At 38.0% G+C, this 26,302-nt stretch overlaps 1 long non-coding RNA gene across 3 annotated transcripts; it reads right to left on the minus strand.

Moving 5' to 3' along the window:
• Positions 1–12,261: 12,261 nt before the first annotated feature.
• Positions 12,262–14,837, minus strand: LOC117343743. Of its 3 annotated transcripts, XR_004536076.1 has the most exons (3): positions 14,703–14,837; positions 14,579–14,619; positions 12,262–14,449 (listed from the first exon to the last, which is right to left on the minus strand). It is a non-coding gene; the product is annotated as an uncharacterized LOC117343743 (long non-coding RNA). The 3 variants fall into 3 exon arrangements; XR_004536075.1 differs by lacking the exon at positions 14,703–14,837 and having other exon boundaries at positions 14,579–14,680; XR_004536074.1 differs by lacking the exon at positions 14,703–14,837 and having other exon boundaries at positions 12,262–14,531; positions 14,579–14,680.
• Between the last annotated feature and the right edge of the window lie 11,465 nt (positions 14,838–26,302).

Genomic DNA, 26,302 nt, shown 5'->3' on the forward strand with positions numbered 1-26,302 from the left:
TGTAACTCAAGACCAATTTTAAGTTATATCAACATAGTCTAGATATTGAACACATACGTCATACATTATACTTATAACCCTAGTTACTCTTATTCTTTATATTTTCAGCTACCAGTGGGTGGATCCAGTATGGCTGGGATACATTGGTTTGTGCGGATATGGATTGGTGCGATTGCTTGGATGTTGGTTTTGTCCATTGAATATAATAACCTACAGCTCATCGATCAACAAACGCCATCATTTGAATATAGCCGTACTGATTTTTTATTTTTTTCCACTCTCCTCGTATCCTTCAGTACTGGAACGTCTCGACCAGGCTCTGACCCTTTATTGTATATGTTGCTACCAAAACTCCTGCTGTTCGGTCTGCTGTTCAGTGTCGGTAACATTGTGATGAGCAGTTTAGAAGTACAACTGTCTAAAGGATTTCATTTTTGTCATTTTTTATTATCTGTGTTTATTATGATTTACTATCTAATTATTAATGAATTCATGATACATCTTACACGAGCAGTCAACTTTTGTAAGACATATGGCATAAAAAGAGTATTTTTACTGGTTGTTGTTATGGTAGCGATATTATTGCTACTTATGGGGGTGGCGTACATGTGTATAACTGGATTATTCCATGGCTTTGATCTACTCCGGAGGCTACACACTGTTTCATTCAAGGGAATGCATTACGTTGATGTACCTCGGATAATCCAAGGAGTACCGCACAAACGATTATGTTCCGAAAAAAATATATCAATTTTAGCTGATGATAAAAAACATCCTATCCCAGCAACAAACTATACAAATATGGACAATCATTACGTTACACGGAAAACGTACAGAGTAATGAAATTCGAAGACAAGAAACTTGAATGTGACTTCCCTTTGTTAATGGACGACAATGCTGCAATAATGTGGACGTTTGAAAGTGCTTCAAAATACTCCACGTACTATATGCCGGGATCAAGAACCGCTCTGTATCTAAAGGTCATCGAGGAAAAAGACTATGGTACGTACACATGCTGGTCGGAGACCACAACTAATCACACTGACTATATAAATGTGGTCAGTTTTGAACTTGCAAGTTTTATCCTGGAACCTTTTCCAACATTGTTATCGACTGTTTATGCACCAATTGGGTCTTTGATCGAAATAAAATACCCAGCTGTTGAACTCCACGTTAATTCGCATAAAGCACACGAATCATTCACTCATTCTTTACGTTATCGTCCAACTACAGATTCAAGGAAATTACTACCACACGGATGTACTCTCTTAACAGCTATATTTAGCTCTTTAATATACTGTCTTTTTCTGAGCGATCGGCCTTGTAATGAGATACCATACACAAAAACGTATCTCCCAGGTCACAGGGAGTTTTCATCTGCACTTTTGTCGTGTGTGCATCCTAATTTTTATGGACTCCATTCGCTACAAATTACCAGAGACATATACAACAAAGATACACAGGAATGGGAGTCCCTTACTGAAGAATCAAGTGTGTTCTTCCTCATCAAACCAACGTCTCCGTGGAATGTTCTTATTTGGGGAAGTTGGTACGATACTAACAACAACACAGGTACTATTGAAACCAATGTCGATGGCATTAGCATGCAAAAGCTGCATACATCTGATGACATATATGATTATGTGTCGGAGTCTGCTGAATGTGTGTTGGGATTACGGATTATATTTGAGTGTTTGATGTGCATTTTAGTGGTGAAGTGTTGTTTTTGGTATTTGCAGCTTGTGCGGAAAATATTAACAAATTTTATTTTCATTCCAATCATAGCAAGAATCCTGAATCAGAACTTGTGTTTGAAACAAATCTGCACGGAAAAGTATGATGTTATGATAATTTGCTCTGACGGAGACCATGATAGATCTGTTGGACTCTGTGTTGCAGATATCCTTGAAACTTCGGCACTGAAAGCATGCTTAGAACACAGAGACTTGACACATCGTGCCAACAAACCAAGAAATACTGTATATCACGATGCAATATGTGAAAGTTCTAAAATTGTTATTGTTTTCTCCGAAATGATGCTACAGGACGACAAGTATCTCCTTAACTTTATTGTTCACGTTCTTATTTCGTCTTTAGTTGCCAATAAGACACTGTCTGTGAAAGATATCATTGTATTGGAAATCGACTGCAACTCGCAACCGGAAGTTGACGTAGCCATTCCTGGTGTTCGGATTATTCATGGATCATTTCAATCCAATAAAGACAAGAAAGAGGTAATACATGATATAATGTGGTGGGCATTTAAATCATGTCGTCTTTCGATATACGAAAAGCTGAAATTATTCTACAAGATAATTTGTGTAACTCTCAAAATAATTCTAGTCGATATCCTTTTCTAATTTTGATTTCATTTCATAAGAAATACACTGCAGTAACCTTAATATTTCACAGATTGTTTATATATCGATATTATTTGCATACATACAAAAATGTACAAGACTTCTTAATCAGGTTTTTTTTTTAATATTTGTTTTGTTTTATGATACTACTTCCGGCAGGTTATGATCCTCTGGTTGAATGTCCGCCAAGGCAAGGAAAACAATACTGTAAAAAAAGTTAAAAAAACTATACTTACTGCTTTCTCCTTGATGTTCAGTTGCAAATTTCGTGGTAAGGCCTGGTTAAAAACTCGTTGTAAGTATGACATGACTAAGTGGGCTGTCACACTACCGGTGTGACATTGTCAGTATAACGTGACTTAGTGGCCGGTGTGACATTGTCAGTATAACGTGACTTAGTGGACTGTCACACTACCGGTGTGACATTGTTAGTATAATGTGACTAAGTCGGCCGTCACACTACCGGTGTGACATTGTCAGTATGATGTGACTAAGTAGTCTGTCACACTACCGGTGTGACATTGTCAGTATAACGTGACTTAGTGAACTGTCACACTACCGGTGTGACATTGTCAGTATAACGTGACTAAGTGGGCTGTCACACTACCGGTGTGACATTGTCAGTATAACGTGACTAAGTGGACTGTCACACTACCGGTGTGACATTGTCAGTATAACGTGACTAAGTGGGTTGTCACACTATCGGTGTGACATTGTCAGTATAACGTGACTAAGTGGGCTGTCACACTACCGGTGTGACATTGTCAGTATAACGTGACTAAGTGGGTTGTCACACTATCGGTGTGACATTGTCAGTATAACGTGACTAAGTGGGCTGTCATGCTACTGGTGTGACATTGTCAGTATAACGTGACTTAGTGGACTGTCACACTACCGGTGTGATATTGTCAGTATAACGTGACTAAGTGGGCTGTCACACTACCGGTGTGACATTGTCAGTATAACGTGACTAAGTGGGCTGTCACACTACCGGTGTGACATTGTCAGTATAATGTGACTAAGTGGACTGTCACACTACCGGTGTGACATTGTCAGTATAACGTGACTAAGTCAGCTGTCACACTACCGGTGTGACATTGTCAGTATAATGTGACTAAGTGGGCTGTCACACTACCGGTGTGACATTGTCAGTATAACGTGACTAAGTGGACTGTCACACTACCGGTGTGACATTGTCAGTATAATGAGACTAAGTCGGCTGTCACACTACCGTTGTGACATTGTCAGTATAACGTCACTTAGTAAACTGTCACGCTACCGGTGTGACATTGTCAATATAATGAGACTAAGTCGGCTGTCACACTACTGGTGTGACATTGTCAGTATAATGTGACTTAGTGGCCGGTGTGACATTGTCAGTATAACGTGACTTAATGGGCTGTCACACTACCGGTGTGACATTGTCAGTATAACGTGACTTAATGGGCTGTCAAACTACCGGTGTGACATTGTCAGTATAACGTGACTAAGTCGGCTGTCACATTACCGGTGTGACATTGTCAGTATGACATGACTAAGTCGGCTGTCACACTACCGGTGTGACATTGTCAGTATAACGTGACTAAGTGGACTGTCACACTACCGGTGTGACATTGTCAGTATAACGTGACTAAGTGGACTGTCACACTACCGGTGTGACATTGTCAGTATAACGTGACTAAGTGGGCTGTCACACTATCGGTGTGACATTGTCAGTATAACGTGACTTAGTGGACTGTCACACTACCGGTGTGACATTGTCAGTATAATGTGACTAAGTCGGCTGTCACACTACCGGTGTGACATTGTCAGTATAACGTGACTAAGTCGGCTGTCACACTACCGGTGTGACATTGTCAGTATAACGTGACTAAGTGGACTGTCACACTACCGGTGTGACATTGTCAGTATAACGTGACTAAGTGGGCTGTCACACTACCGCTGTGACATTGTCAGTATAACGTGACTTAGTGGACTGTCACACTACCGGTGTGACATTGTCAGTATAACGTGACTTAATGGGCTGTCACATTACCGGTGTGACATTGTCAGTATAACGTGACTAAGTGGGCTGTCACACTACCGGTGTGACATTGTCAGTATAATGTGACTAAGTCGGCTGTCACACTACCGGTGTGACATTGTCAGTATAACGTGACTAAGTGGGCTGTCACATTACCGGTGTGACATTGTCAGTATAACGTGACTAAGTGGGCTGTCACACTACCGGTGTGACATTGTCAGTATAACGTGACTAAGTGGCCGGTGTGACATTGTAAGTATAACGTGACTAAGTCGGCTGTCACACTACCGGTGTGACATTGTCAGTACGACGTGACTAAGTCGGCTGTCACACTACCGGTGTGACGTCAGTATAACGTGACTAAGTGGGCTGTCACACTATCGGTGTGACATTGTCAGTATAACGTGACTAAGTGGGCTGTCATGCTACTGGTGTGACATTGTCAGTATAATGTGACTTAGTGGCCGGTGTGACATTGTCAGTATAACGTGACTAAGTCGGCTGTCACACTACCGGTGTGACATTGTCAGTATAACGTGACTCAGTGGGTTGTCACACTACCGGTGTGACATTGTCAGTATAACGTGACTAAGTGGGTTGTCACACTACCGGTGTGACATTGTCAGTATAACGTGACTAAGTGGGCTGTCACACTACCGGTGTGACATTGTCAGTATAACGTGACTAAGTGGGTTGTCACACTACCGGTGTGACATTGTCAGTATAACGTGACTAAGTGGGCTGTCACACTACCGGTGTGACATTGTCAGTATAACGTGACTAAGTGGGTTGTCACACTACCGGTGTGACATTGTAAGTATGACATGACTAAGTGGGCTGTCACACTACCGGTGTGACATTATCAGTATAACGTGACTAAGTGGGTTGTCACATTACCGGTGTGACATTGTCAGTATGATGTGACTTAGTGGACTGTCACATTACTGGTGTGACATTGTCAGTATAACGTCACTTAGTAACCTGTCACGCTACCGGTGTGACATTGTCAATATAATGAGACTAAGTCGGCTGTCACACTACCAGTGTGACATTGTCAGTATAACGTGACTAAGTGGACTGTCACACTACCGGTGTGACATTGTCAGTATAACGTGACTTAGTGGACTGTCACATTACCGGTGTGACATTGTCAGTATACTGTGACTAAGTGGACTGTCACACTACCGGTGTGACATTGTCAGTATAACGTGACTTAATGGGTTGTCATACTACCGTTGTGACATTGTCAGCATACTGTGACTAAGTGGACTGTCACACTACCGGTGTGACATTGTCAGTATAACGTGACTTAATGGGCTGTCACACTACCGGTGTGACATTGTCAGTATACTGTAACTAAGTGGACTGTCACACTACCGGTGTGACATTGTCAGTATAACGTGACTTAATGGGTTGTCATACTACCGTTGTGACATTGTTAGTATAATGTGACTAAGTCGGCCGTCAAAGTACCGGTATGACATTGTCAGTATAACGTGACTAAGTGGGCTGTTATACTACCGGTGTGATATTGTCAGTATAACGTGACTAAGTGGGCTGTCACACTACCGGTGTGACATTGTCAGTATAACGTGACTAAGTGGACTGTCACACTACCGGTGTGACATTGTCAGTATAACGTGACTAAGTGGACTGTCACACTACCGGTGTGACATTGTCAGTATAACGTGACTAAGTGGGCTGTCACACTATCGGTGTGACATTGTCAGTATAACGTGACTTAGTGGACTGTCACACTACCGGTGTGACATTGTCAGTATAATGTGACTAAGTCGGCTGTCACACTACCGGTGTGACATTGTCAGTATAACGTGACTAAGTCGGCTGTCACACTACCGGTGTGACATTGTCAGTATAACGTGACTAAGTGGACTGTCACACTACCGGTGTGACATTGTCAGTATAATGTGACTAAGTGGGCTGTCACACTACCGTTGTGACATTGTCAGTATAACGTGACTTAGTGGACTGTCACACTACCGGTGTGACATTGTCAGTATAACGTGACTTAATGGGCTGTCACATTACCGGTGTGACATTGTCAGTATAACGTGACTAAGTGGGCTGTCACACTACCGGTGTGACATTGTCAGTATAATGTGACTAAGTCGGCTGTCACACTACCGGTGTGACATTGTCAGTATAACGTGACTAAGTGGGCTGTCACACTACCGGTGTGACACTGTCAGTATAACGTGACTAAGTGGGCTGTCATATTACCGGTGTGACATTGTCAGTATGATGTGACTAAGTGGTCGGTCACACTACCGGTGTGATATTGTCAGTATAACGTGACTAAGTCGGCTGTCACACTACCGGTGTGACATTGTCAGTATAACGTGACTGAGTGGCCGGTGTGACATTGTAAGTATAACGTGACTAAGTCGGCTGTCACACTACCGGTGTGACATTGTCAGTACGACGTGACTAAGTCGGCTGTCACACTACCGGTGTGACGTCAGTATAACGTGACTAAGTGGGCTGTCACACTATCGGTGTGACATTGTCAGTATAACGTGACTAAGTGGGCTGTCATGCTACTGGTGTGACATTGTCAGTATAATGTGACTTAGTGGCCGGTGTGACATTGTCAGTATAACGTGACTAAGTCGGCTGTCACACTACCGGTGTGACATTGTCAGTATAACGTGACTAAGTGGGTTGTCACACTACCGGTGTGACATTGTCAGTATAACGTGACTAAGTGGGTTGTCACACTACCGGTGTGACATTGTCAGTATAACGTGACTAAGTGGGCTGTCACACTACCGGTGTGACATTGTCAGTATAACGTGACTAAGTGGGTTGTCACACTACCGGTGTGACATTGTCAGTATAACGTGACTAAGTGGGCTGTCACACTACCGGTGTGACATTGTCAGTATAACGTGACTAAGTGGGTTGTCACACTACCGGTGTGACATTGTAAGTATGACATGACTAAGTGGGCTGTCACACTACCGGTGTGACATTATCAGTATAACGTGACTAAGTGGGTTGTCACATTACCGGTGTGACATTGTCAGTATGATGTGACTTAGTGGACTGTCACATTACTGGTGTGACATTGTCAGTATAACGTCACTTAGTAACCTGTCACGCTACCGGTGTGACATTGTCAATATAATGAGACTAAGTCGGCTGTCACACTACCAGTGTGACATTGTCAGTATAACGTGACTAAGTTGACTGTCACACTACCGGTGTGACATTGTCAGTATAACGTGACTTAGTGGACTGTCACATTACCGGTGTGACATTGTCAGTATACTGTGACTAAGTGGACTGTCACACTACCGGTGTGACATTGTCAGTATAACGTGACTTAATGGGTTGTCATACTACCGTTGTGACATTGTCAGCATACTGTGACTAAGTGGACTGTCACACTACCGGTGTGACATTGTCAGTATAACGTGACTTAATGGGCTGTCACACTACCGGTGTGACATTGTCAGTATACTGTAACTAAGTGGACTGTCACACTACCGGTGTGACATTGTCAGTATAACGTGACTTAATGGGTTGTCATACTACCGTTGTGACATTGTTAGTATAATGTGACTAAGTCGGCCGTCAAAGTACCGGTATGACATTGTCAGTATAACGTGACTAAGTGGGCTGTTATACTACCGGTGTGATATTGTCAGTATAACGTGACTAAGTCGGCTGTCACACTACCAGTGTCACATTGCCAGTATAACGTGACTTAGTGGACTGTCACACTACCGGTATGACATTGTCAGTATAACGTGACTAAGTGGGCTGTCATGGTGTGACATTGTCAGTATGATGTGACTAAGTGGTCTGTCACGCTACCGGTGTGACATTGTCAGTATAACGTGACTAAGTGGGTTGTCACACTACCGGTGTGACATTGTAAGTATGACATGACTAAGTGGGCTGTCACATTACCGGTGTGACATTGTCAGTATAATGTGACTAAGTGGGCTGTCACACTACCGGTGTGACATTGTCAGTATAACGTGACTAAGTGGACTGTCATACTACCGGTGTGATATTGTCAGTATGATGTGACTAAGTCGGCCATCACACTACCGGTGTGATATTGTCAGTATAATGTGACTAAGTAGTCTGTCACACTACCGGTGTGACATTGTCAGTATATCGTGACTTAGTGGACTGTCACTCTACCGGTGTGACATTGTCAGTATATCGTGACTAAGTAGTCTGTCACTCTACCGGTGTGACATTGTCAGTATAACGTGACTAAGTCGGCTGTCACATTACCGGTGTGACATTGTCAGTATAACGTGACTAAGTCGGCTGTCACACTACCGGTGTGACACTGTCAGTATAACGTGACTAAGTGGGCTGTCACACTACCGGTGTGACATTGTCAGTATAACGTGACTAAGTCGGCTGTCACACTACCGGTGTGACATTGTCAGTATAATGTGACTAAGTCGGCTGTCACACTACCGGTGTGACATTGTCAGTATAACGTGACTAAGTGGGCTGTCACACTACCGGTGTGACATTGTCAGTATAATGTGACTAAGTGGGCTGTCACACTACCGGTGTGATATTGTCAGTATAACGTGACTAAGTGGGCTGTCACATTACCGGTGTGACATTGTCAGTATAACGTGACTAAGTCGGCTGTCACACTACCGGTGTGACATTGTCAGTATAATGTGACTAAGTGGGCTGTCATGGTGTGACATTGTCAGTATAACGTGACTAAGTCAGCTGTCACACTACCGGTATGACATTGTCAGTATAACGTGACTAAGTTGACTGTCACACTACCGGTGTGACATTGTCAGTATAACGTGACTAAGTTGACTGTCACACTACCGGTGTGACATTGTCAGTATAACGTGACTAAGTCAGCTGTCACACTACCGGTGTGACGTTGTCAGTATAACGTGGACTTAGTGGATCTGGTCACACTACCGGGTGTACATTGGTCAGGAATAACGTGACTAAGTCAGCTGTCACACTACCGGTGTGACATTGTCAGTATAATGTGACTAAGTCAGCTGTCACACTACCGGTGTGACATTGTCAGTATAACGTGACTTAGTGGACTGTCACACTACCGGTGTGACATTGTCAGTATAACGTCACTTAGTAACCTGTCACGCTACCGGTGTGACATTGTCAATATAATGAGACTAAGTCGGCTGTCACACTACCAGTGTGACATTGTCAGTATAACGTGACTAAGTCGGCTGTCACGCTACCGGTGTGACATTGTCAATATAATGAGACTAAGTCGGCTGTCACACTACCGGTGTGACATTGTCAGTATAACGTGACTAAGTGGGTTGTCACACTACCGGTGTGACATTGTCAGTATAACGTGACTAAGTCAGCTGTCACACTACCGGTGTGACATTGTCAGTATAACGTGACTTAATGGGCTGTCACACTACCGGTATGACATTGTAAGTATGACATGACTAAGTGGGCTGTCACACTACTGGTGTGACATTGTCAGTATAACGTCACTGAATTAATTTGACTTGTGAGGGCATAAAACCTAAAAGAAACATCCTACACAAGTTCCATTTGTATAATCATAGAGCTTAACTGAAGCCATTGAATGCGTGAGTATAGAAATGCTAGATAATCTTGGCATTTTGGTAGCATAACCCATCTGATCACGTCATAGTGACAACTAGCAACAAGTTCTTACTTATTTAAACCTAATTATCAAGCTTAGAGAGAATAGGAAGTGCGCCCTTATGTTCAGCAAAATAGCTAAAAATTGGTTACACAAAATAATGTGAATCCCTTGAGTAATGTTGAAAATCTCCACAGGCTGCCATGGTTACAACAGAAATCATTTTGTTTTTCCCATGTCCTGATATAGAAGGAACAAAATTTTACTTGGGAGTCCCACATTTGTTGTCCCATAAGCTTTATATATAGTGCATTCTGTGATTAAAACATTTCCATTTTTGGATACTAGTAGCCCTTCTTCTATGACAATAGACAAAAGACAACAATAGACTGGGGTGGTCATTATAAATGACCATAGCTGTTGATGGAATTTTAACACTAGACTTGGGAGGTAATCCTTTAATGACCATAGCTGTTGATGGGAATTTTAACACTAGACTTGGGAGGTGATCCTTTAATGACCATGGCTGTTGATAGGAATTTTAACAATAGACTTGGAAGGTAATCCTTTAATGACCATAGCTGTTGATGGGAATTTTAACACTAGACTTGGGAGGTAATCCTTTAATGACCATGGCTGTTGATAGGAATTTTAACACTAGACTTGGGAGGTGATCCTTTAATGACCATGGCTGTTGATAGGAATTTTAACAATAGACTTGGAAGGTAATCCTTTAATGACCATAGCTGTTGATAGGAATTTTAACACTAGACTTGGGAGGTAATCCTTTAATGACCATGGCTGTTGATAGGAATTTTAACACTAGACTTGGGAGGTGATCCTTTAATGACCATGGCTGTTGATAGGAATTTTAACAATAGACTTGGAAGGTAATCCTTTAATGACCATAGCTGTTGATAGGAATTTTAACAATAGACTTGGGAGGTAATCCTTTAATGACCATGGCTGTTGATAGGAATTTTAACACTAGACTTGGGAGGTAATCCTTTAATGACCATAGCTGTTGATGGGAATTTTAACAATAGACTTGGGAGGTAATCCTTTAATGACCATGGCTGTTGATGGGAATTTTAACAATAGACTTGGGAGGTAATCCTTTAATGACCATGGCTGTTGATAGGAATTTTAACAATAGACTTGGAAGGTAATCCTTTAATGACCATAGCTGTTGATGGAATTTTAACACTAGACTTGGGAGGTAATCCTTTAATGACCATGGCTGTTGATAGGAATTTTAACAATAGACTTGGGAGGTAATCCTTTAATGACCATGGCTGTTGATAGGAATTTTAGCAATAGACATGGGAGGTAATTAATCCTTTAATGACCATAGCTGTTGATAGGAATTTTAACAATAGACTTGGGAGGTAATCCTTTAATGACCATGGCTGTTGATAGGAATTTTAACAATAGACATGGGAGGTAATCCTTTAATGACCATGGCTGTTGATGGGAATTTAACAATAGACTAGGGAGGTAATCCTTTAATGACCATGGCTGTTGATAGGAATTTTAGCAATAGACATGGGAGGTAATTAATCCTTTAATGACCATAGCTGTTGATAGGAATTTTAACAATAGACTTGGGAGGTAATCCTTTAATGACCATGGCTGTTGATGGGAATTTTAACACTAGACTTGGGAGGTAATCCTTTAATGACCATGGCTGTTGATGGGAATTTTAACACTAGACTTGGGAGGTAATCCTTTAATGACCATGGCTGTTGATAGGAATTTTAACACTAGACTTGGGAGGTAATCCTTTAATGACCATGGCTGTTGATAGGAATTTTAACAATAGACTTGGGAGGTAATCCTTTAATGACCATGGCTGTTGATAGGAATTTTAACAATAGACTTGGGAGGTAATCCTTTAATGACCATAGCTGTTGATGGAATTTTAACACTAGACTTGGGAGGTAATCCTTTAATGACCATGGCTGTTGATGGAATTTTAACAATAGACTTAGGAGGTAATCCTTTAATGACCATGGCTGTTGATAGGAATTTTAACACTAGACTGGGGAGGCAATCCTTCAAAGACCACAACTACACATGTAGTATATACATATGTGAACAGTGAGATACAGTAGCCATACTTATAAACTCATCCCTGCCCCGATTACGATACCAATTAATTAACGTAATCTGTGTACACAATAGACCCAAAGGGCCTGTATCACTCACATACTTCTAATGAAACTTCACACAATATGTGTACATAAAATACTTAACAAATATCAAACATATATCTTTTTTTATTTTATATTCAAATTAGTTCGCACTTATAAATCAAAATTATAAACAATATAATTAAGACATTAGTTATTTTCTAACGACTAGAAAATAAACTTGACAACTACTGTATCCCCAATGTAGTCGTGATAATTTAGAACATTAACATTATGACATAAATGTAGTAGCCTAAACTTGGAATGTTCTGAACAAATATTACGAGTGCCTACAGGAAATGTTTATTTGAAAGATTTACATGAATATCACTTATTCAATTACCTTGTATTGAATGCAGATTTTTTGTAAATGTTGGAGAGAACTTATCTGCAATCATACAACAACTGAACAACATGTAATTTATGTTCAAACCAGACACATCACCACCCTTAGGAGTGTATTAATCTAACTGTCCTAATTAGTAATGCATTTCACCAAAAAAATACAATTAGGAATATATTTCATCAAACATCATGTTTAGGAATAAATTTCACCAAGCCCTCATGATCATGAACATATTTCACAAAACCCTCATGATTAGGAATATATATCTGTTTTAATTGCCAACCATCTACAATCTGTATATAGAATATAAGGAATGTTTTTCTCAAAAACTGTTCTGATAAGGAATGTATTTCAACAGATGCTTACAGCGTATCTTCCCAATAACATAGAGAAATAATTAACATTTGTATTGATGGAAATCTACATATATGTATATGTTTCATTACATTATCTAATTGTTCACAAACATCAGGATTCATAAGATATGAAATATTAATATCACCCAATTTGATTTTACACACTTCGAAGGAATGAAATGTTATGAAGTGAATTGATTTTAGAGTTAATGTAATAGACCTGATGAATTGTGTCAAAAATTGACCTAACAAGTGTTCTGTATACTAACCAAAACACAACAGGAGTTTGCTCATTAAAATATTACAGTGAAAACTTTCCATGTGAAATCCCAGTGGAAAAAAAATCTGTTTTCATTAACATACATTTATGAAGCATCAAACTGAAGTTTACATTGGCAGACGAGATAAAGACCCTATGGAATGTTTCAATTAGTCACTGATCCTCCTAACCTGAATAAGGGTGAGGCGTGGTTAGAGAGAAACAATATTAACCTGAATAAGGGTGGGTGTGGTTAGAGAGAAACAATATTAACCTGAATAAGGGTGGGCGTGGTTAGAGAGAAACATTATTAACCTGAATAAGGGTGGGTGTGGTTAGAGAGAAACAATATTAACCTGAATAAGGGTGAGGCGTGGTTAGAGAGAATTAAACAATATTAACCTGAATAAGGGTGAGGCGTGGTTAGAGAGAAACAATATTAACCTGAATAAGGGTGAGGCCTGGTTAGAGAGAAACAATATTAACCTGAATAAGGGTGAGTGTGGTTAGAGAGAAACAATATTAACCTGAATAAGGGCGAGTGTGGTTTGAGAGAATCAAACAATATTAACCTGAATGAGGGTGGGTGTGGTTAGAGAGAATCAATATTAACCTGAATAAGGGTGAGGCGTGGTTAGAGAGAATCAAACAATATTAACCTGAATGAGGGTGGACGTGGTTAGAGAGAAACAATATTAACCTGAATAAGGGTGGGTGTGGTTATAGAGCGAATCAAACATTATTAACCTGAATAAGGGTGAGTGTGGTTAGAGAGAAACAATATTAACCTGAATAAGGGTGGGGTGTGGTTAGAGAGAAACAATATTAACCTGAATAAGGGTGAGTGTGGTTAGAGAGAAACAATATTAACCTGAATAAGGGTGGGCGTGGTTAGAGAGAATCAATATTAACCTGAATAAGGGTGGGTGTGGTTAGAGAGAATCAATATTAACCTGAATAAGGGTGAGTGTGGTTAGAGAGAATCAAACAATATTAACCTGAATAAGGGTGAGTGTGGTTAGAGAGAAACAATATTAACCTGAATAAGGGTGGGTGTGGTTAGAGAGAAACAATATTAACCTGAATAAGAGTGGGCGTGGTTAGAGAGAAACAACATTAACCTGAATAAGGGCGAGTGTGGTTAGAGAGAATCGATCATTATTAACCCGCATAAGGGTGGGCGTGGTTAGAGAGAATCAAACAATATTAACCTGAATGAGGGTAGGTGTGGTTAGAGAGAATCAAACAATATTAACCTGAATAAGGGTGAGGCGTGGTTAGAGAGAAACAATATTAACCTGAATAAGGGTGGGTGTGGTTAGAGAGAAACAATATTAACCTGAATGAGGGTGGACGTGGTTAGAGAGAAACAATATTAACCTGAATAAGGGTGGGTGTGGTTATAGAGCGAATCAAACATTATTAACCTGAATAAGGGTGAGTGTGGTTAGAGAGAAACAATATTAACCTGAATAAGGGTGGGGTGTGGTTAGAGAGAAACAATATTAACCTGAATAAGGGTGAGTGTGGTTAGAGAGAAACAATATTAACCTGAATAAGGGTGGGCGTGGTTAGAGAGAATCAATATTAACCTGAATAAGGGTGGGTGTGGTTAGAGAGAATCAATATTAACCTGAATAAGGGTGAGTGTGGTTAGAGAGAATCAAACAATATTAACCTGAATAAGGGTGAGTGTGGTTAGAGAGAAACAATATTAACCTGAATAAGGGTGGGTGTGGTTAGAGAGAAACAATATTAACCTGAATAAGAGTGGGCGTGGTTAGAGAGAATCAAACAATATTAACCCGAATAAGGGTGGGCGTGGTTAGAGAGAATCAAACAATATTAACCTGAATAAGGGCGAGTGTGGTTAGAGAGAATCGATTATTATTAACCCGCATAAGGGTGGGCGTGGTTAGAGAGAATCAAACAATATTAACCTGAATGAGGGTAGGTGTGGTTAGAGAGAATCAAACAATATTAACCTGAATAAGGGTGAGGCGTGGTTAGAGAGAAACAATATTAACCTGAATAAGGGTGGGTGTGGTTAGAGAGAAACAATATTAACCTGAATAAGGGTGGGCGTGGTTAGAGAGAAACAATATTAACCTGAATAAGGGCGAGTGTGGTTAGAGAGAATCGATTATTATTAACCCGCATAAGGGTGGGCGTGGTTAGAGAGAATCAAACAATATTAACCTGAATGAGGGTAGGTGTGGTTAGAGAGAATCAAACAATATTAACCTGAATGAGGGTGGGCGTGGTTAGAGAGAAACAATATTAACCAGAATAAGGGTGAGGCGTGGTTAGAGAGAATCAAACAATATTAACCTGAATGAGGGTGGGCGTGGTTAGAGAGAAACAATATTAACCAGAATAAGGGTGAGGCGTGGTTAGAGAGAATCAAACAATATTAACCTGAATGAGGGTGGGCGTGGTTAGAGAGAAACAATACTAACCTGAATAAGGGTGGGTGCGGTTAGAGAGAATCAAACAATATTAACCTGAATAAGGGTGGGCGTGGTTAGAGAGAAACAATATTAACCTGAATAAGGGTGGGTGTGGTTAGAGAGAAACAATATTAACCAGAATAAGGGTGAGCCTTGGTTAGAGAGAAACAATATTAACCTGAATAAGGGTGAGTGTGCTAAGAGAGAATCAAACAATATTTACCTGAATAAGGGTGGGCGTGGTTAGAGAGAATCAAACAATATTAACCTGAATAAGGGTGGGCGTGGTTAGAGAGAACCAAACAATATTAACCTGAATAAGGGTGGGTTGTGGTTAGAGAGAATCAAACAATATTAACCTGAATAAGGGTGGGGTGTGGTTAGAGAGAATCAAACAATATTAACCTGAATAACGGTGGGCATGGTTAGAGAGAACCAAACAATATTAACCTGAATAAGGGTGGGCGAGGTTAGAGAGAATCAAACAATATTAACCCGAATAAGGGTGGGTGTGGTTAGAGAGAATCAAACAATATTAACCTGAATAAGGGTGGGTGTGGTTAGAGAGAATCAAACAATATTAACCTGAATAAGGGTGGGCATGGTTAGAGAGAACCAAACAATATTAACCTGAATAAGGGTGAGTGTGGTTAGAGAGAATCAAACAATATTAACCTGAATAAGGGTGAGTGTGGTTAGAGAGAATCAAACAATATTAACCTGAATAAGGGTGAGTGTGGTTAGAAAGAATCAAACAATATTAACCTGAATAAAGGTGGGTGTGGTTAGAGAGAATCAAACAATATTAACCTGAATAACGGTGGGCATGGTTAGAGAGAAAAAATATCAACCTGAATAAGGGTGAGTGTGGTTAGAGAGAAAAAATATCAACCTGAATAACGGTGAGTGTGGTTAGAGAGAAAAAATATCAACCTGAATAACGGTGAGTGTGGTTAGAGAGAAACAATATTAACCTGAATAAGGGTGAGTGTGGTTAGAGAGAAACAATATTAATCTGAATAAGGGTGAGTGTGGTTAGAGAGAATCAAACAATATTAACCTGAATAAGGGTGAGTGTGGTTAGAGAGAATCAAACAATATTAACCTGAAAAAGGGTGGGCGTGGTTAGAGAGAAACAAACAATATTAACCTGAATAAGGGTGGGCGTGGTTAGAGAGAACCAAACAATATTAACCTGAATAAGGGTGGGTTGTGGTTAGAGAGAATCAAACAATATTAACCTGAATAAGGGTGGGGTGTGGTTAGAGAGAATCAAACAATATTAACCTGAATAACGGTGGGCATGGTTAGAGAGAACCAAACAATATTAACCTGAATAAGGGTGGGCGAGGTTAGAGAGAATCAAACAATATTAACCCGAATAAGGGTGGGTGTGGTTAGAGAGAATCAAACAATATTAACCTGAATAAGGGTGGGTGTGGTTAGAGAGAATCAAACAATATTAACCTGAATAAGGGTGGGCGTGGTTAGAGAGAACCAAACAATATTAACCTGAATAAGGGTGAGTGTGGTTAGAGAGAATCAAACAATATTAACCTGAATAAGGGTGAGTGTGGTTAGAGAGAATCAAACAATATTAACCTGAATAAGGGTGAGTGTGGTTAGAAAGAATCAAACAATATTAACCTGAATAAAGGTGGGTGTGGTTAGAGAGAATCAAACAATATTAACCTGAATAACGGTGGGCATGGTTAGAGAGAAAAAATATCAACCTGAATAAGGGTGAGTGTGGTTAGAGAGAAAAAATATCAACCTGAATAACGGTGAGTGTGGTTAGAGAGAAAAAATATCAACCTGAATAACGGTGAGTGTGGTTAGAGAGAAACAATATTAACCTGAATAAGGGTGAGTGTGGTTAGAGAGAAACAATATTAATCTGAATAAGGGTGAGTGTGGTTAGAGAGAATCAAACAATATTAACCTGAATAAGGGTGAGTGTGGTTAGAGAGAATCAAACAATATTAACCTGAAAAAGGGTGGGCGTGGTTAGAGAGAAACAAACAATATTAACCTGAATAAGGGTGGGCGTGGTTAGAGAGAACCAAACAATATTAACCTGAATAAGGGTGGGTTGTGGTTAGAGAGAATCAAACAATATTAACCTGAATAAGGGTGGGGTGTGGTTAGAGAGAATCAAACAATATTAACCTGAATAACGGTGGGCATGGTTAGAGAGAACCAAACAATATTAACCTGAATAAGGGTGGGCGAGGTTAGAGAGAATCAAACAATATTAACCCGAATAAGGGTGGGTGTGGTTAGAGAGAATCAAACAATATTAACCTGAATAAGGGTGGGTGTGGTTAGAGAGAATCAAACAATATTAACCTGAATAAGGGTGGGCGTGGTTAGAGAGAACCAAACAATATTAACCTGAATAAGGGTGAGTGTGGTTAGAGAGAATCAAACAATATTAACCTGAATAAGGGTGAGTGTGGTTAGAGAGAATCAAACAATATTAACCTGAATAAGGGTGAGTGTGGTTAGAAAGAATCAAACAATATTAACCTGAATAAAGGTGGGTGTGGTTAGAGAGAATCAAACAATATTAACCTGAATAACGGTGGGCATGGTTAGAGAGAAAAAATATCAACCTGAATAAGGGTGAGTGTGGTTAGAGAGAAAAAATATCAACCTGAATAACGGTGAGTGTGGTTAGAGAGAAAAAATATCAACCTGAATAACGGTGAGTGTGGTTAGAGAGAAACAATATTAACCTGAATAAGGGTGAGTGTGGTTAGAGAGAAACAATATTAATCTGAATAAGGGTGAGTGTGGTTAGAGAGAATCAAACAATATTAACCTGAATAAGGGTGAGTGTGGTTAGAGAGAATCAAACAATATTAACCTGAAAAAGGGTGGGCGTGGTTAGAGAGAATCAAACAATATTAACCTGAATAAGGGTGGGCGTGGTTAGAGAGAACCAATCAATATTAACCTGAATAAGGGTGAGTGTGGTTAGAGAGAATCAAACAACATTAACCTGAATAAGGGTGGGCGTGGTTAGAGAGAATCAAACAATATTAACCTGAATAAGGGTGAGCGTGGTTAGAGAGAATCAAACAATATTAACCTGAATAAGGGTGGGTGTGGTTAGAGAGAATCAAACAATATTAACCTGAATAAGGGTGGGCGTGGTTAGAGAGAATCAAACAATATTAACCTGAATAAGGGTGAGTGTGGTTAGAGAGAATCAAACAATATTAACCTGAATAAGGGTGAGTGTGGTTAGAAAGAATCAAACAATATTAACCTGAATAAAGGTGGGTGTGGTTAGAGAGAATCAAACAATATTAACCTGAATAACGGTGGGCATGGTTAGAGAGAAAAAATATCAACCTGAATAAGGGTGAGTGTGGTTAGAGAGAAAAAATATCAACCTGAATAACGGTGAGTGTGGTTAGAGAGAAAAAATATCAACCTGAATAACGGTGAGTGTGGTTAGAGAGAAACAATATTAACCTGAATAAGGGTGAGTGTGGTTAGAGAGAAACAATATTAATCTGAATAAGGGTGAGTGTGGTTAGAGAGAATCAAACAATATTAACCTGAATAAGGGTGAGTGTGGTTAGAGAGAATCAAACAATATTAACCTGAAAAAGGGTGGGCGTGGTTAGAGAGAATCAAACAATATTAACCTGAATAAGGGTGGGCGTGGTTAGAGAGAACCAATCAATATTAACCTGAATAAGGGTGAGTGTGGTTAGAGAGAATCAAACAACATTAACCTGAATAAGGGTGAGTGTGGTTAGAGAGAATCAAACAACATTAACCTGAATAAGGGTGGGCGTGGTTAGAGAGAATCAAACAATATTAACCTGAATAAGGGTGAGCGTGGTTAGAGAGAATCAAACAATATTAACCTGAATAAGGGTGGGTGTGGTTAGAGAGAATCAAACAATATTAACCTGAATAAGGGTGGGCGTGGTTAGAGAGAACCAAACAATATTAACCTGAATAAGGGTGAGTGTGGTTAGAGAGAATCAAACAATATTAACCTGAATAAGGGTGAGTGTGGTTAGAGAGAAACAATATTAACCTCAATAAGGGTGGGTGTGGTTAGAGAGAATCAAACAATATTAACCTGAATAAGGGTGGGTGTGGTTAGAGAGAATCAAACAATATTAACCTGAATAAGGGTGGGCGTGGTTAGAGAGAACCAATCAATATTAACCTGAATAAGGGTGAGTGTGGTTAGAGAGAATCAAACAACATTAACCTGAATAAGGGTGAGTGTGGTTAGAGAGAATCAAACAACATTAACCTGAATAAGGGTGGGCGTGGTTAGAGAGAATCAAACAATATTAACCTGAATAAGGGTGAGCGTGGTTAGAGAGAATCAAACAATATTAACCTGAATAAGGGCGGGTGTGGTTAGAGAGAATCAAACAATAACTATCTGTTACTGACACATATTAGATGCAATTCATTTGATAAATGCAGTGTATGGTATATATCCTCAAATAAGCCCCCTGTTTCCATTGTATGAAAGTTTGGTACGCTATATCCTCAAATAAGCCCCCATCTCTGGTGTGAAATTTACCTTATATATCCTCAAATAAGTCCCCTCTCCAAGTGCAAAAGTTGGGTGTTAAAGTTGGGGAGGGGGAGACTTATTTGTGAACCACTTTTAGAATACCATTTCAAAATTCATGATTCTGCAAAAAAATGAAAAATGGGGCGTATTTTTGGATAGAAAGGGTTATTATCTTGAAGTTTGTCAATTTCATTACCATTTAAATTTGATCATTTTTTAAGCATATATGTATATATATACTTATGTGAAAAGAACATTTTATCTAATACAATTCATTTAATAAATAATTCAATTGTAGTTTGTTGACTTTATTATGTACTTAAGTAATTTTATTTGCCCCCTTCCCGTGAAACTGGGGAGACTATAGGTTTCCTCCCTGTCGGTCTCTCTATCCGTCCATCTCTCTGTCTGTCAATCTGTCTTCCTGTCTGTCTGTCAGTCTGTCCACTCAGTTTCCCAAACTTTTCTCAGCCTTAATGCTTCAAGGTGAAATTTGGTGTGTAACTTCAGCATAATGAGCTACAGATCAAGTTAGAGTTTCATGGTTTTTTGGTCAAGGTCAAGGTCACTGATACTTAAGCAATATCATCAGAATACTTGTTATTTTACGTTTATGTACATACCTAGAAACAAATTTTTCATTTTTTTCTTTCTTCTTTTTTGGAAAATTGCAACTGTATGCAAAATTCATAGGCTCTGCTAAGCAAAATTATAGACCTCCTTTTCTCTAAGTTTCAGCCTCTTTCTGATGAGATTCTATAGGTTATTAAATGTTGTCCACAGTGTTACTGGTATCTTTCTCCTTAAATTAGGATGACACATCTAAGGTCTCCATCAGCTTGGCAAGTAGGCAGATATTAGATTAGTATGTTGTATGCAGTCTGAGGTCTCTGTCAGATTGGCAAGTATGCAGATATTAAGATTAGTATGTTGTATTCAAGTCTATGTTACTGCAATATCAATTTAAAAATTGTGAAAATTATAAAACAAAATTATATCTTCTTTGAAAGTTTTATTAATTTTCCTGTTTCAAAATGTATAAAATTTAACTTGTGATTAAAGATGTATTTCTGCTGATTTTTCAGTAACATTTCACATTTTAAATCACAACTAAGAAATTCCAAACAAAATAGATGTTTTTTAGATTATAGTGACAAAATCATGAAAGATTTAGCCTTGGTTTGGGCTGTTTGTTTGCTTGCTTGCTGGGTTTCCTTGTAGTAGCTGGTGGCTACCTCACACAACATACGGGAGGCCCCTGACATGACAGAAAGTGATGAACCACACACCTTGGATCTTTACCTCAGGTTAGTAGACTTTAGCCGCAGGCCAATGCTCTAACCACCCAAGCTATATATATATATATCATATATAATTGCTGCCCCATTTGGTCTCATAAATTGATTTAGTAACGTGATTTTTATGTTTATGCTATAATATTCTATACATACAAAGTGAAGGTCAAATCTGCTACCCTTTGATTTAAAAGTAGACTGTCCTATCCACACAAAATGAACCAAAAAACAACAAAAAACATCGGTTCAGATTAGTTTACAGTCTATTTGGATGGGATAGGGAAGCATATCAAAACACGAAAAGATTCCTATATAATATCACATGTTTGTGTGCTCTAGATCTGTTTTTAAAACATTTATATAAAAGTCTATATACTTATGTCTATAAAACTTCAAAAGGCAAAAAAAAAAAAAAAAGCAATTACTTTAAACATTCATTACATCATATGATCAAGCATATTTCGTCTTAATTAAATCATATTTAAGTATAAATTAATGAAATTTAATTTCTATTCAATGAAACTGACTAGATACAAGTTATACTAAATATTTCATTCTAGAAGTAAACACATATTTTGTAAAATGATATTAGAATCATACAAAAATATTTATAATCAAAAATTGCACAAATGTTTAAAATACATGTAAGTCCCAACAAATGTATGTTGTTCTTAAACAGACAAAGGACTATAAATGATAAAAAAACATGTGTTTTGGAATGAGTAGTACAAGTAAAATATAGAAGCAAGAGATCTTAAAGGTGAATCATCATTACAGCAATATCACATTAAACCTCTGACAGATGTCTTCAGATTTCTGTGTGACCTTCGTCATGAGAATATAATATATAAGCAGAATATTGTACCAGTGATGCTGATAAACATTTATCAAATCTTTGGTCCTAGCCTTTCAAATTATACGTGAAAGAGGTTGTAAGGTCTTTGAAAATGAAAAGGCAGTAACTAATTTCATCGTAGAGTTTTCATATTTCTCCTATTATTGAACATCATTTTGAATACAATTTGCATAAAAAAAAAATTGTTTTCATGATTTCATCTGGTCATAATATGGTCAGTATGAAATTGCAGATGGGCCTTATCAGTGATGAAAGAAGTTGACCCAGGAAATTGGTTGTACACATACTGAATTTAAACACCTGGACCCAGTTGTTCAAAAGGTGATAAAGGTATTTACAGTTTAACAACAGATTCAAACCCTGATAAAATCATTTCTGGTAAAACTTGACAAAATTGTATGGAAACTATAACACCCATTAGTCTTTTCCTACCTGTTTATTTTAAAGAATATACACACATAGAGTTTTAAGTTTCCTACCTGTCTATTTTAAAGAATATACACACATAGAGTTTTAAGTTTCTTACCTGTCTATTTTAAAGAATATACATATATAGATTTTTAAGTTTCCTACCTGTCTATTTTAAAGAATATACATATATAGATTTTTAAGTTTCCTACCTGTCTATTTTAAAGAATATACATACAAAGAGTTTTAAGTAAAGGAGAAATGAGATTCTCACTAATCAAGTGATTAAGCTAATCACCTTTTTAACAACCGGGCCCTGATTGCAGATCATCATCGGACTACATCTTATAATTTGTTCAGGTCAGGAAACATTCAGACTCTTGCAAGTAAAACATTGTCTATATTCTAGTTGAATCCTTAATTACAATTATATCAGAGTAGATAAAAAAAAATGTCTAAAAATACAATGTATACACAAAGATATGTGAAAAAAAAAGAGTTTGTTTATCTGTACGTATAGCCTACTTTGTCCTACTTTTGGTCCTAGAAAATGTTATTGTCTTGTTTTATCCAAAACAGTCTCATTAGCTATCGATCAGCACAGCAGTACTCTCATGGTCACTCAAAACTCTTCATGTTCTCGGAATCATTTTTAACAGCTTTACAACAACCATGTAGTGTTAGGATATGCTTTGAACAATTGTAAAATAAATTAGATATTACAATGTATTTGTGAAAAAAAAAAAATGAAATAAAAAATAATGAAATAAATAAATCATATCTCTACCTACCTTTCCTATCTTTCTTGCAAATTACCTAAAACAATTTTTTTTCTCCTGACCTTATAAATAAATAACTATAAATACATTTTATTTATTTGTATATGTGTACATCCATGTGTTTGTAGTACCAAGCATTGTGTTGGTTAAACACAATGATAATAAGATATAGTACTATGATATGTTTTCAATCACACAACATATTTGTTAGTATAATCAGAGACCTATATACTAGGGATTCGCAACAAGCTCATTGGCTTACCAAACGTCACCGCCGAGCGGAAGTTCGGGTGATTTATCCCAGAGTGCATTGCTACTCCTACTGTTTAGACGCCATATTAAAAGTACGCCTGAAACATGGTCAGCTTTATCACAGCTCATAGAAGACTATTGTCCGATAACCAATCACGGGAATCAAACGTAAGTGTAATTTTTTTTATGTAAACTGGTGTTTCCAACGTATTCCGTCGTACTTTATGTTCGGAAGACTGCACATGTGACCGTTCAACTTCTTTTCACGGCGATTACCGTGCTGGTTAGCTTATGTCTGGCCGCTTATGTCTGGTGTTAAGGACAGTGCTACATGGTTTCAGTTAAACTCCTTTTTTATTTATTGACCAATTTCAAAATGGTTTTCAAATAAGTGTTGCTCGATAGTTACTGTATCGCGTTTAGTCAAATTTGTTGTGTAATTCATTGTGAACATTTAGTTATTGCCCAGTGAAAATAAGTAAACAAAACAAATGATGGTTATACTGTGAATGTCTGGTGTTAAGGACATGTACAGTGCTACATGGTTTCAGTTAAACTCCTTTTTTATTTATTGACCAATTTCAAAATGGTTTTCAAATAAGTGTTGCTCGATAGTTACTGTATCGCGTTTAGTCAAAATTTGTTGTGTAATTCATTGTGAATATTTAGTTATTGCCCGGTGAAAATTAGTAAACAAAACAAGAGAAAAAGATGGCTGGTATATATATATATATACTATCGTCTATTTTATTTTTAACTGGAAGGTGTATATAATTCAAACTATCCATTAATTAGGGTCTCACTAGTTACCGACAAGAGCCGACAAGAGCCGACAAGAAACTAGATTTACCGACAAGAGCCGACAAGAAGTTAGAATTACCGACAAGAAGCCGACAAGAAAGGAAATGAGAGATAAAATAGTTTTTATTTATTAATACAATGTAAGATTTGTTGATTTTTTTTATTTAGGAATATTTTGTGGTCTGAAATAATGGTTGTGACAGGTAATATTGAGCCGACAAGAAGAATAGATCTACCGACAAGAGGCTTGAATTAACGACAAGAAGCCGATAAGATAGAAAATGAAATACAAAATAGTTGCTTTTTTTATTTATTTATTTGTACGAAGAAATAACCTTTCTATTCTTTCTTGTCGGCTTCTTGTCGGTAATTCTAACTTCTTGTCGGTTTCCGTTCAATGCAGTGAAATTATTAGAAACGAAGATACAGAAACAATTGTATCAATCATTTTCTGGTAATGCAATCATTGTCGATATATACATGTATTACTACATTGTACGTGTAATTAAATTAGTATAAATCAAGAAATAAAAAAGATCGTATTGTTCATTTTCTTGTCGGCTTGTCGGTAGACTAATTATAACCTCTTGTCGGTAAATCATATTTTTTTCTTGTCGGCTCAATTAACTGTCGCCAACATTACATTAGACAACAAAACAATCCAAATAGATAATAAATAACTAATAAATGAACAAATCAAACATAGTTTTGATAAATAAAATGTGTTTTATCTTTTATTTTCTTTCTTGTCGGTAATTGCAGCCTCTTGTCGGTAGATCTATTTTTCTTGTCGGCTCAATATTAACTTTCGCCAACTTTACATTAGACAACAAAATATTCCTAAATAAAAAAAATCAACAAATCATAGATTGTTTTAATAAATAAAAACTATTTTATCTCTCATTTTCTTTCTTGTCGGCTTCTTGTCGGTAATTCTAACTTCTTGTCGGTAAATCTAGTTTCTTGTCGGCTCTTGTCGGTAACTAGTGAGACCGATTAATTATATTCAATTCAACTTTAATATCATATTTATGATTAGATTAGTGATTTGATAGCTATAATCTGTAGAATTTTATATAGTATAATCATGACTTCTGTTAACATTGATCTCATGAATAATAAAGCCATTTTTGAAAGAAATGCATTAATTGAAACTAATTGATAAATCAGTCTAATGTAAATTAAATTAAATATTATACTTTTTGTAAATTATTTAGTGTTTCAACACAGATATTTGATACAGAATTGCAGGGATTGATCGAGGAATGAGTGTGTTGGGATATAATAGCTATATCTTTTGCACATAGCAAAACATTAAATATTAATAAAATCAAAATGTTATATATTTTTTTCCCCATTATGACCGATATATATATAACACCAACACCCCCCCCCCCCCCCCCCCCCCCCCAAACCTTTGGGGCATTGATCACACCTCACCTTTGATAAAGACATTAACACCTAGTCATGGGGCATCTCCTAATAAACTCAAAGGGGGTCCATTCAGACTGTAGAGTATATACCTGTATGTACCTGTACTTCTGGGTCTACAGGAAAAAATATTGTCATGGTGATCACCTGGGCTGCCCCACTCCATCCAAACCATAAGGACATTGGCCACACCTTTATTACCTTTGAGATATACATGAATCAACAGGTGTGTCTCATTGTCAACACCTGTCCTGAGGCTAGCCATGTCCATCTCCCCAAAATACCAGAGTTCACTAAAGGCATGCTGTGCAGTATACAATC

Source organism: Pecten maximus, chromosome 15 (assembly GCF_902652985.1).
Source record: "Pecten maximus chromosome 15, xPecMax1.1, whole genome shotgun sequence".
NCBI classification, from domain to species: Eukaryota; Metazoa; Mollusca; class Bivalvia; order Pectinida; family Pectinidae; genus Pecten; species Pecten maximus.